Genomic DNA, 10,200 nt, shown 5'->3' with positions numbered 1-10,200 from the left:
GGTGACAGCTGTAAGTAGTGGATTAGTTCTGCTGGCTTTAGCCACAGCCAATGGGGAGACAAGTCAGGGGCGTGGTTCCGGGAGCCTACGGTGGAGTCTGGAAGATTCCATAGAGACTAACCAGGATTGGTGGAAACGTACCACGTGACCCGGGTATTAAATAGGGGTGGAGACGAACAACACGTGGTCAGAACTGGAACGAACGAAGGGAAGAGGCCACGCGAGAGCGGGGGTCCAGGCTGCCACGTGGCTGCGTGCGTCTCTCTCTTTCTATCCCTCTCACGCTGTCAGCAGCGTGAAGGAGTGTTGTAATGAAAGACGAATAAAGACCGGATTCCAGAAGTCGCTTCAACGACCTTTATTACATAAGGGAAAGCCGGAAGGGTCTCGGGGTCAGTGTGTGGAGCCAGGGAGCGAAACCACGTCTCGCGCCTCCGGAACGTCAGCGGTCACGTGGCGGGCCGGAGGCTTCTTCCTTGCGAGCCGCCTGCCAGCGGCGTGCAGGAGCGGGGGAAGGTGTGAGCGAGCTGGCGCGAGCGACAACATTTAACCGCGTGGAACGGGAGTGCAACCGTGTCAGAGTGAAGAGCGCGGAGCTGTCCAGCTGTCAAGGATTGAATACATAATAAAGAAGACACAAGTTACAGATCGTCGTTACAGTGGTTTATTAAACTTGTATTCCCCACAGAGTTTTGACTATGAGAATGAAGACAGCCTACGAAGCTGTTGCTTGTATTCCCCACAGAGTTTTTCCCTCCGAGTGGACACCCTAATGGCCCATTCCTGCAGGCCAAGTCTGGCACAATTGCAGGTTTTGAACTTTAGATAAATGGTGGCCGATATGTTGATCGCAATTCAGGGGTGGATGATCGCAAAAAATGGTGATTGTGGATCTCAGGACAAATAAGAAAAAAAACATCTAATATAAAGTAATTCTCGTTAGAGTCTATGGCAAATTAGAATCCCTCACTAAGAATTCATGGATTAAAAACATAATTGTTCTACCAATAGATCACACGAGCACTTGGCATGTCTGTCGTGTTATATTACTTGGTTAAATCCATCCGGGTAACTGTTGGTCATAGCTTTCTGGTGGATCACGGAACATGTTGAGATATACCAGAATGGAAAACAGTGCTTTGTGGTTAGTCAATATACACCACCGATTCAGTAACCAATATCTTTGTGAAATCACCTTCATCACAAAGGGGTCAGGGTCTTGGCTGGTTAAGAAGTGGGCATAAGCTGTCCTAAACTATGAATACATCATGACGCTTATAGACCTCACCTGACTGTTTGTCCTGGTTGGCAAGGTTAAAATTGTAAATTTAAGAAAATTGCGCCACTGTTTCAACCGCTGCGATGGGAAAACGAACCAGTAACTTCTGGATTGCAAGTTCAGAGTGCAAACCGTCAGTTACTTCAGGGTAGCGTTTCTCATAACCGCCACTGATTTTTTTTATTGTTCACCTCTGCTTGCGAGCACAATGTACACTTAATTAACTCTGCAGATGTAAAACCCAGAGTGTATGTCCACTCATGCACCTCCTCGTACATCTTGTAGACACCGCAGTGCACACGCATCCACGATGCACTAGTGCTGCCTGGCTTTTTAGGCCGGGGAGAAGGTGAACCCCATGGTGTGGACTCCGGAGGGCTGTAGCTTGGAATCTGTGACAACGGACACACAAAATGGCACAAACGTACAACAAAGATGAAGATCACCCAAATGAGCCTTAACAGACTGTGTTGCTTTTAGGCGACATGGCCCACGAGGAGGTGGGTGGCCAGCACCACGCGCATGCAGCCACCTCTGTCTCCCCAGTGCTCATGTCTACACACTGCACCAGGTACTCATTTAAGACAGAGTTTACCTAGGATAGGCACAACACTGGTTCAGATAAGGCAGACTGCCTGCCTCAGCAGCTGTCCCCCTCTCTTTTTTGCTTCCTGATGACGAACGATTGTGTGGCGATCGAAACGTCGTAGTTTTTGTTATTTTTGGCTATTTTATTTGAACCTATCTACGTGACGTTACCGAAAGACCCAAAGAATATGCATTCCTGCAGTCACGAAAGCTTTAAGTCAAGATTCATTATTACATTTCTTTGCCCTGAAAAAACTCAAGACTCTTCTTCATGAGGGTCCTGCAAAGTTTTTGCCATCACTGTTTAGTCCCAATTGAGTAATTTGCAGGTGATTTTTCAGTATTGAGTTGTTTTGCCCAATGCCAAACTCGTTGTATTGGGTATTTTTTTTACTATGGGAGGAAACTAGAGAACGCGGAGGAGAATCAGAAGAGGGGAGAACATACAATCATCACACACTCACACATTTACGTTAACTCACTCGCACACACCCTCACTTAAACACTCCATTGCACTTACAAATCTGATGAACAGCGGGAGAGATGCCAACACCAGGCAGAAACGCGCTCGAGTCGGGAATCAAACCCATGTTTCTTGTCGCAAGGCGCAAGGGTTACTTACCAATGTGTCACCCTGCCGCCCATGGCGACGCGTAAACTACATCAATACCAGTTTCCGCGGACTCCATTTCATATATACCCTGCGCCAGGGGTACACTGGGGGCAGCTGCCCTTTTGCAGCCGCGGCCTTGCAAGCGGGCTTTACCCTGCCAGTTGGTTTATGATGTTATTAGGCGGCTTCTCTAATGGAATAATTTGCGAGTAACTTCCTCAAATTTGGATAATTACGCCGCACAACACTTGGCCGACTCTCTTTCTCGAATCATGTACGTGTTCGCTCTAACAGTGTCGACTGCGAAGCAGACTGCGATATTAACCAGAGCGGCCACCGGCCTTGAACCGAGACCCTCTTCAACAATTCGATAAACACGCTGCGGTTTAAAGTTTATCAGAATGGAGAATGCATTCGTTTAAAGAGTGCATGTTTGATCGTGTTAGTTGTGTAATACGTATGCTGTGAATTTCGCTGCAAAATAGTTTGTTTGTAGATGTTTTGTTGATTGCTTGCCGCGTTAAATATGTATACTTGAATCCGAACAATAAGAAAGACTTTAATTGCTTGCTTTTGCGTAGAGATTTGATTTAATAGAATAAGCGCCCATGTACAAATGAGCAACATCTCATAATATAAATCAACTTCCTCTCTCCAATATTATACATTTTCAAGAAGTACATTTTCAAGGGGTATTTCATTATACAATGTGACTCCAGAACCTCACGTTGGTTCTTTCGGAAAAATCATATTTTATATGTATTTTTTCGTCTATATTTTGTATTTTGACCTGTACATGTACGGGCGGGATAGATCACGTGCTGAACGTGGTACGTGTGGGCTGCCTAGGAGCAAAATTGTAACTTACTGTGGTGCTTCCATTCTTTCCTGCCCTTTGGCTGTTATCTCCGACTGCATTGCCCTGTTAGGTGCATCTATATTAACGGGCTGTAGTCTCACTAATGTAATGCGAGCAAGGATTGAGGGGGGGCGGAGTCTGGGTCACGTGGGGAGTGGGTGGAGTTAGGGTCACGTGGGAGAGAGGATTTAGGGGGAGAACCGGAAGTGGAAAAGGGGAGTTGAGACGGGGTGAAACAGGCCACGCTGGGCAGGACGGAGAGAGTGGTGCGGTCGCCACGCGGTGGTAGACGTCGACACCGTCAGCCATCGGTGTCAGACGCAGAGAGCTAGCGGCTGGGGGAGGCTAGCTGTATACGGGGCAGCAGTGAAGCTAGAGCTAGCGGAGCAGCGGTGTGGCTGCAAGGTGGAGCAGCAGGGAGTCTGCCTAACGGAGCAGCAGGGAGACTGCATATCGGAGCAGCAGGGAAACTGCATATTGGAGGAGCAGGGAGACTGCATATTGGAACAGCAGGGAGACTGCATATCGGAACAGCCGAGGGGCTGTGGAGAGATCGTCGGGAGGGACGCGGGCCTGAGCGAGGACGCCGTGGTAACGAGATTCTACGAACCCAATAAAGGACAACAGAGATCGACATCTGAGAGAGAGTCCTTTATTACACTAACATGGCCACCTCTGCTCCCTTAGCCTCGATGTATCGATGATTCTGGCTGTGTGATGGGCTTTGTGTCTCACTGGCGTGACCACCGTGCGGTGGTTCTCTTGCGTGGACGTGCTTGCCTCACAGCGCAGTTGGCAGCGCCGCAGCTTGTGTTACATATAGACGTGACATTAACTTGCTAATCCCCTAATCTCCTTGCCTAATCTCTCCCATCAACATAGTGCTAATCTCCCATTAACACTGCTGTTGTGCGCATATGCGATGATACTCTTATGCGGTGACGGTAGCTCATTTCATTTGAATCTCTCTCCCTAATCTCTCTCTCCCTAATCTCCACCATTAACATAACTGACGTACTTGCGTCTGGGGATAGAATTCCTATCCAACTCAGACCCCGCTTGGTTGCCCATCGCCACATAAATAACCTTGTTGTAACAGGTCTCTCGCTGGTTCAGTAGTTCTACTGCTGGATTATTTTTCCGCCTGAGGATGAAACGTCATGAAATATTTATTTTTTGTTTCATTTAATTTTTCTACCTACGTGACTTTACCAAAAGAACCTAAGAATATGGATTCCTGCAGTCACGAAAGCTTCAAATCATTATTGTGCTTAAATGATTGCATTTTATATGAGTGTGTCTTCTCAATGTTACACAGTAAATATAATCTTCAAGGACAACTCTTACAGTGCCATCATTACCACCATCTTCATAATCACCATCATCACCAAATGTATCATTATCATCCCAACCATCTGTATAATCAATCACAATCTGTATCATCACCACCAAAGACAAAGACTCCCCATATAGCCCGAATAGACTGTTGGGGCAAGTGCTGTTAGCGAGCACCTATGAAGGCCAGCATGGCACACGAGGGGTGAGTGGTCAACACCACCCCCGGCCGCCTTTGTCTCCCCAACAGTGGTTACACCACACCAGGTACTTATTTAGGGCTGAGTCGACCTAGGAGAGGCCCATGACCGTTTCAGATAATCGTTTCCTGCGTTTGGCATGAGCGAGAATTTAGATCGGGTCGTCGGGTTCGTAGCGCAGTGTGCTAAACGCTACGCTACCGCTACCCACCACCTGTATCATCATCATCTTCCAGAGTTAATATATTTCATGTCAATAGCTGGAAATGCTTTTATTTGTAATAATAAAAATAAACAATTCACAAGTAGTTGTCACTCACACTCACCCACACTCAAACGCTCAGAAAGGACTGAAAGATGAAATATCTTCAGAACTCTACATCCTGAAACTAAACTAATTATATGTATTTTACCAGGTAAGGCCCACTGAGCTATATCGCACGCTTGGGAGTCCTGATTCCACTTCTGGGAGTGCCAATTTACAACGCCATGGAATTGTATATGTTGACACATGTCCAAGCATATGTGTTTGTGTGCACGTATGTGCCTTCATAGGTGCTCGCTAACAGCACTTGCCCCTACAGTCTGTTAAGGCTATACGGGGGATCTTTGTCTTTGTTGTGTATGCGTGCCTTCATATGTGCGTCCGTGTGTATGCACGTGTCTGCACGTGCGTGTGTGGAAAATAACTTTAGCCATGACATTTGGGATCTATTAGGTTTAGGGTTAAGAGCTTTGCACACATATACAGGTGGGTGTGAACTCACCAGTGTGGAGCTCACCTCACCGGTGAGCTGGTGTGTACGGTCTAATTTGTAAGCTCACTACTGTGTGACTGCGCCCACGAGTGTGTAAGCTCACTGATGTGTAAACCTGCTGGTGTGTGCTCTTTGGTATGTGGCCTCACTAATGTCCAGCACATTTTTGTGGAAACTCACTAGTGTGCAAGCACACGAGTGTGCCGGTGAGTGTGTGTGAGTGAGGTGTGTGCGAGTGTGTGAGTGTGCAGTGAGTGCCAGTGTGTGAGTGTGTTGGCGAGTGTGTGGCTTGACGTGTCTCCGTATCAGTATTAATCAGCCACCCCTTTACTTGCCCACGCAAAGATCCGTCCTGCCCACCAGAGAGCTACTTGCGATTCAAATGTCCACGTCCACATGACATCACATTGCGATGCGCATGTGTGACATACATGTCCCACGTGTTGCACACACTACACACGTCACATGCACAAAGGGCATGCCTTACGAGTGATGAACACGCGATGCAGGTGCTTGCCTCGTATGTCACGTACACGTGACGCACGTGGCCCGTGCGCGTGACACGTGCTCCGCGCTGCCGTTTACTTTGGCCAGAGCCGTCAATAGTGGGGTGCGTGAGACCCCCGATGCCTTCAAACTAAACCGGAAACATTACATGTGACACTGATGTCTACACGTGGGGCCTCCCCCAAAGCGGTCGGCCGAATTTGCCGTATACTAGGGGACGGCTCTTGATTTGGCATACGCGACACGCACGTTGTGTGCGCTGTGTGTGGGGTGACTAGCCCAATGTGCATGCCGGGCAAGGCAAGGGGGACTGCCATTGATTGTGTCGAGATCTTTTGCATGGGTGACGAGATGGACGCCCAAATTCAACGCAGGCCGCCACACAAGGGCTGCACATTTCAATGTTGAGCAGGTCCCTGTGTGTCCGTGCGTGTGGATCCGTGTCTGTGTGTTTTTTTCTGTGTGCGTTATGTGAGGGTAGCAGTGGCGCAGTGGATAGTAAGCGACGCTCCGAACCCCGCAAACATCCGAGTTGGATTCCCGCTCATGGCCAGACAAAGGCGGCCGGGTGTGGTGTTGGCCACCCACCCCCTGGTAGACCGTGCTAACCTTCATAGGTGCTTGTCAACAGCACTTGCCACAACAGTCTGTTGAGGCTATATAGGGGATCTTCGTCTTTGTATTGGGAAACCCGTAGGTGTGTGCATGTGTGGTGGAAAACCTGTACTGCTGTCGTACTTTGTGACCGGGCGAGACCAATTTCGTCCTCATGGTAGACCAGGGCGTCCTGGTCTTCGTACTGCTGCTTGTTTTTGACCGCAATGACACCCAACATGGACGACCCCATCACCTGCGTTCAAACAAGTGTTACACACTACATACGCACGCGCAATAAAGCAACCACAAAGCACATACACTTTTAAATTTAATATAAAACCACTGTGGGCCTAGTACTGTAGTCACCAATCCGTGTGCATTATTTATTTGTTAGTCATTCCGATGGCAGCACAAACAGAAGCTGCATCCATAACTTCACAATCTCCACAGTCCCAGGCCAAGGTCCATCCATGGAATTAATATAAATATGTACTTATTAGACGGTGTTTTTGTTTGTTTGGGTTAGATCGCGTAAATATTAGTAAGGTTTGTCACGTAAACAAAACATGCCAATTAGTTACTAGTTCAGCACATCGGTGTTGGAGAGTAAACCCACAACATTTACAATTCAAGTACCGTGACGTTTCGCCTGTAACTACAACAACCTGCCTCGTCAGGCGACAGACAGAGCTGTGGTGAAATCCTCCCCCTGTCTCGGTCTTAAATAAGACGGGGGATAAATGTGATGTCGTCACTTGTAAGCATATCGTATACGAAGACTAGAGGGGGCGGGGGGGGGTGTTCATGTATCCATGTAAATTACAATGGATATCTGTTATTGGTTGGGTTATTCACAGTTAATCAACAGACAATGGCACACGAGCAGTCCATGCGGTCCGCACCACGCCCGGCCGCCTTCGTCTCGCCAGTGTTGACGTTTACACAACTCTACTCGGTTAAGGCTGAGTCGACCTTGAGGGGGGCTCGGGACAGGTTCAGATATTCGCCGCTATTGCTTTTGGCCGTGAGCGTGAATGAACTTGGCTGGTTGAGCACTACGTAGTGACGGTAGCAAGTTGCCACGGGGTTCTACAGCAAAGTAGCAGAGCGCCCCCCTCTACACCGCTCCCATCCCCCGCGCGGCCCTCACGGCCCCTCCACCTCACCGCGTGCAACTCGCACACACACAAAGGGTCTACTACTGGTCCGTACGTGTTTACAGCATGTTAAACACTTCTTTCACGCCGTACATAGTGGAAACTGTGTGTATGCTGCGAGCTGAGTGGTGGAGGTACCTGGCAACAGTTGAACCGTGCCCACTCGGCCTCTTCATCCGTGGCGACCAGAGTACAGTCGTAGCTATATTCTTGGTTCTTTCAGGTAAAGTCACGTAGATAGAAAATAACAATGAAATAAAAATAAATTAAAATAAAAGCAAAAAACCCGCGACGTTTCGATCGCAACACGTGATGAAGACCGCTTGTGTTGCGATAGAAACATCGTGAGGTTTTTGCTTTAATTAAAAATGTTATTTTCTATCTACGTGATGTTACCGTAAGAACAAAAAAAATTAATTCCTGCAAGTCACGAAAGTTTAAAGTCAAAATTGACAGTCGCAATCTACTCAGGCCTGGAGGATGCAGTGGACCACGTGGGCTTCAGGTTTGTTACCTTAGCAACAAGTGACGTCACTTCCTAGCAACGGTCGACCATTACGGACTCTTCTTCGTGGGAGGTGGACGCGCTCTCCGTGTGCTTGAAGATCGCATTCGGGAGCACTCTTCGCCCACGTCGTCAATAAACATCGTTAACGCGGTTAAATTACTTGGTAAACCTCATTGACAAACATCAGTGAGGTTGAACGCTTCATTAACATAGTTGACCAAATCTATTGACAAACGTGACCATCCGTGACTTCTCTTTCGGCCTTCAAGGCGATATCGTCCGTGAGTACATCCACACGCGGCGCTGTATTCTTGACTGTATACAATGCAAAAAGTATAAAAATAGACGTTTGTATATGGGGGGGGAGGGGGTGCAATAATGGATATAATATATTGCACGCAAGTGAACTGTGACGTCACATCTGTGACGTCACAGCTTACTTGCCGTGAAATATGTATCACGTCTGTGACGTCACCTTTGTGACGTCACCGCTCACTTGCCGTGCAATATTTCACATCTGTGACGTCTATGACGTCACATATGTGACGTCACCCGCATCCAGCAGTGTTACGCAGTGTTCCTACTGACGTAACGCATCCCCCCACCAACCCTCCGCGTAGGCCGTGTATCCCGCACAAATGCGCGGCTGGGGCGGCGGGAAATAATGGATATATACTAGACTACAAACTTTAAATTTGGCACGTGGCTAGCTTCCATACTGTACACAATGTAAAAAGTATAAAAATATACTTTTTTTATTTGGGGGGGGTGGAAACAATGGATCTGACATTGCACGACAAGTGAGCGGTGACGTCACATCTGTGATGTCATCCGCATGCGGCAGCGTTACGCAATGTGTCTGCTGACGTCACGCACAAGAATCCAAGTCCTGAGCGAAGCCGGGTAGTAAAGCTAGTTTCTGATCAATTATGTTAATCCTCAGGGAAGCCAATCAGCATCAATGGGAGGGCTAACATCCAAGGAATTTCACCAGTGTGCTTTTTCGATTCACAAATCGTCTTTTTTGATCTACAAATCGTGTGACAGGAATCACTGCTGATTAAAAGAAAATGCCTCTGCTTGATCACTGCTTGGTCACGTAAACACAAGTATTAAGAATCATAGTTCGATCACTGCTCGATCAATGCTCGATCACATAGACACATGTAATGCGGTGCCATGGTGGCGAGATGTTAACTACCTCGCCTGGTGTACAGGATGTTGTGGGTTCGACCCCGACCCTGACGCCTGGCTGAGATCAATTTCCATGTGATAAGCCACTTTAATGAGCTATCATTTGTGGCCAGGACACGTCTGAAAAAGAGCTATGTCGTTCAGTGGGCCTTACCTGGTAAAATAAGAACAATTCATAGTGTTTTATTTATTTTCTAATTTGTCAACGCTCGAACAATGCTCGATCACATAGAAACAAATATTCAACATTTTATTGCTCAATCACTGCTCGATCACATATACGCATATATTCAAAATGTCACACCGTGATCACTGCTCAATCAATGCTCGATCACATAGACAGTATTCAAAATGTCATAGCTTGATCACTGCTCGAACAAATAGACACATGCTCGACCACTACTCAATCAATGCTCAATCATATAGACACGTGTATTTGAAATGTCATAGCTCGATCACATAGACACCTGTATTAAAAATGTCATATCAGATCACTGCTGAATCAGTGATCAATCATTTCGACATAAATATTAAAATGTCATAGCTCGATCACTGCTCGATCAAATATACACATACTCAATCACTGCTTAATCAATGCAAGATCT

The 10,200-nt window shown here is 47.3% G+C and overlaps 1 long non-coding RNA gene across 1 annotated transcript; it reads right to left on the bottom strand.

Moving 5' to 3' along the window:
• Nucleotides 1-650: 650 nt before the first annotated feature.
• Nucleotides 651-8,212, bottom strand: LOC144736322 (uncharacterized). The gene is made up of 3 exons (XR_013588757.1): nt 8,032-8,212; nt 6,878-6,989; nt 651-1,671 (listed from the first exon to the last, which is right to left on the bottom strand). It is a non-coding gene; the product is annotated as an uncharacterized LOC144736322 (long non-coding RNA).
• Nucleotides 8,213-10,200: the final 1,988 nt, after the last annotated feature.

This window comes from Lampetra planeri, chromosome 60 (assembly GCF_965212315.1).
Source record: "Lampetra planeri chromosome 60, kcLamPlan1.2.h2, whole genome shotgun sequence".
Taxonomy (NCBI): Eukaryota; Metazoa; Chordata; class Hyperoartia; order Petromyzontiformes; family Petromyzontidae; genus Lampetra; species Lampetra planeri.
This window is presented reverse-complemented; position numbering and strand designations above follow the sequence as displayed.